The sequence below is a fragment of the Rhinolophus sinicus genome, chromosome 11 (assembly GCF_057876585.1).
Source record: "Rhinolophus sinicus isolate RSI-liver-muscle chromosome 11, RSI-T2T, whole genome shotgun sequence".
NCBI lineage: Eukaryota > Metazoa > Chordata > Mammalia > Chiroptera > Rhinolophidae > Rhinolophus > Rhinolophus sinicus.
Window position 1 is genome coordinate 26975112 of NC_142511.1, and position 2733 is coordinate 26977844.

The 2733-nt window shown below is 71.9% G+C and overlaps 2 pseudogenes; both read left to right on the forward strand.

Annotated features, from left to right (window-relative positions):
• The first annotated feature begins 404 nt into the window (after positions 1-404).
• On the forward strand, positions 405-524 carry LOC148756692 (5S ribosomal RNA; annotated as a pseudogene).
• Positions 525-1923: 1399 nt separating this feature from the next.
• Positions 1924-2043, forward strand: LOC148756693 (5S ribosomal RNA; annotated as a pseudogene).
• Positions 2044-2733: the final 690 nt, after the last annotated feature.

Here is a 2733-nt window from a genome sequence, read left to right on the forward strand (position 1 = left end):
AGGACCCTGCTACCCCCTCGGTGGCCCTGAGTGGTGGGGACAGCACAGCAGCAAGGAGGGTGTGCGGTTGTGGGGCTGGGGGGGGATGAGAGGGTTTGGGGTAGGGCGGCGTGGTAAAAGCCATTCCGGGCATGGGGAGTCCCAGGATGCCAGGGCGCCCAGACATATGTCACAGTCAGGGAAGTGACAGAGGCCTGTGGAGCCACTGGGGGGGCGCGAAGGGGCCTCGCTGCGGGCCAGGAGTAGCCCGTCGCCCACACCAGCGGCGACCGGAGGAGGCGGGGAGCGGGCGGGAGGCACTCGGGCAGACATGCTCGCCACCCGAGCAGACCAGCAGCATGGCGCGTGCGCTCAGGAGGCAAGTCGGGAGCAGGCTCTTGGAGTGCCTGGAGCCGGGTCCCAGTGCCTAAGGCCATACCACCCTGAACGCAGCAGATCTCGTCTGATCTCGGAAGCGAAGCAGGGTCTGTCCTGGTTAGTACTTGGATGGGAGACCGCCTGGGAATACCTGTTGGCTTTTGCTAGCGTCTCCTTTTGCATCGCCGCTCCGGCGTGGCTCCCTCTGCAGCCTCCCAGCCAGCCGCAGGTCCCCCTGACCAGCAGAGGGTCAGCCGCCCGGCACTACAAGCTGGCAGCCCCGGCCGCACACCAGGCCCGTGGGCCAGGGCTCCCCCCACACACCCTCCTCTCAGTCCTCTTCGGTCCCGCAGGCCGTCATCGCGAATCCTTCGCCGACTCGCGGTCGCCGCCACCGCCGCCTGCGCCAAAGCCACCGCCACCACCGGGCTCCCCCCCCCCCCCCCCCCCCCCCCCGCCAGCGCTGCCCTCGCCCCCGCCCCTGTCCCCGCCCCCGCCGCCGCCACCGCCAAACTCCCTCAAACTCCCTCCTGTGCTCTCCCCACCTCGGCCGCCAGCACCGCGCTCCCCATCTCCGCCACCAGTGCTGCCCTCTCCCCCACCCCCACCCCCGCCGCCGCCATATCCGTACTCCCTCAATTCCCTCCTCCGCTCTCCCCGCCTCCAGCACCGCCATCTCCCCCGCCCCCGCCCCAGACCCCCGCAGCCACCATCGCCATACTCCCTCAGTCTCCCGCCTCTGCTCTCCCGGCCTCCCCCGTAGCACCGCCCTCACGCCCTCCCCCGCCCCCGCTGCCGCCATTGCCGCACTCCCTCAATTCCCTCCTCTGCTCTCCCCGCCTCCAGCACCGCCATCTTCCCAGCCCCCGCCCCAGCCCCCGCCGCCACCAATGCCATACTCGCTCAGTCTCCCGCCTCTGCTCTCCCGGCCTCCGCCGCCAGCACCGCCCTCACGCCCTCCCCAGCCCCCGCCGCCACCGCCGCCGCCATCGGCCCCCGTGTCCCAGCGCCCACCGTCAATGCCCCCATTGTCGCCGCCGCCATCGCCGCCCTGGCGCCATCCACGCGGTTGCCATCGCCTACCTCGCCACCCTCCCCTGCCTCCGCCGCCGCCGCCGCCGCCGCCGCCGCAGCCGCCCCCGCCGCCGCCGCGGGGTCCTCCCACAACTCCCAGGCCCAGGGTTGCCTGCTGGTGCAGGCCTCCACCAGCCTTGGGGCTGCGGTTGGGGGTAAACCTGGTGGCGGTAGGGGGGCGGGTTGTATGCCGGTCTGGGTGCGGGGAGTCCCAGGATGCCAGAGTTCCACGACTTCTGGCACCATCAGGGAAGTGGCAGTGTCCCATGGAGCCCCGGGTGGCGCGAAGGGGCCTCGCTGTCGGCCAGGAGTAGCCCGCCGCCCACGCCAGGGGCATTAGGAAGAGGCGGGGAGCCGGACTGGGGGGGGACGCGGTGCTGGCAGAGCCGGCCCGCGGGTCGATGCTCGCCACCGGAGCGGCTCATCTGCATGGCGGGCGCTCACGAGACAGGCCGGGAGCAGGCTCTTGGGGCGCGGGAGCCGGGTCCCAGCGTCTACGGCCATACCACCCTGAACGCGCCCGATCTCCTCTGATCTCGGGAGCTAAGCAGGGAGGGGCCTGGTTAGTACTTGCATGGGAGACCGCCTGGGAATACCTGTAGGCTTTTGCTCGCCTCTCCTTTTGCGCCGCCGCCCCGGCGTGCCTCCCTCCGAATCCCTGCCGCCCCTTGCCCCTCTGCAACCCCTGCAGCCGCCCAGCCAGCCGAAGGTCCCCCTGGCCAGAGGAGGGACAGCCGCCCAGCACTACAAGCTCGCATCCCCGGCCGCACACCAGGCCTGTCGGCCAGGGCTCCCCCCCTCTCCCTCTTCTTAGTGCTCTTCGCCGAGGCAGGCCGTCAGCCTGCAGCAGTCAGCCGCGTCTAGGTCGCCGCCGCCGCCACCGCCATCGCAGGGCTCCCTCTCGCTCCCCGACCCTGCCGCCGCCGCAACCCCCAACGCCCAAGCCCAGGGCTGCCTGCCGGCGCAGGCTTCCACCAGGCTCTCTCCATCCCAGGACGTGCCGGTCCTTTGCACCTCGGCCCGAGCCCAGGGGACGCCCATCCCTGCGCCTGCCCCTGGGCCCCGAGACACAGGATCGGCGTGTCCTCGGGCAAACGGGACGCCCACCCGCCCCGCCCCACCGGAGTCTTCTGTCTCCGCGGGCAGGCACCTCTCCCCACACCCCCGCGCGTCCCCTCCCGTCTCCCACAAGAGCCAGGAGCCCTCCCTTCCCGCCGGCCACGGTGTCCCCGACACAAAGGGCACAAAGAGCCGGGACAAACCAGGGGACGGCGGGAGCAGCACCCCAACACACCACGCGCC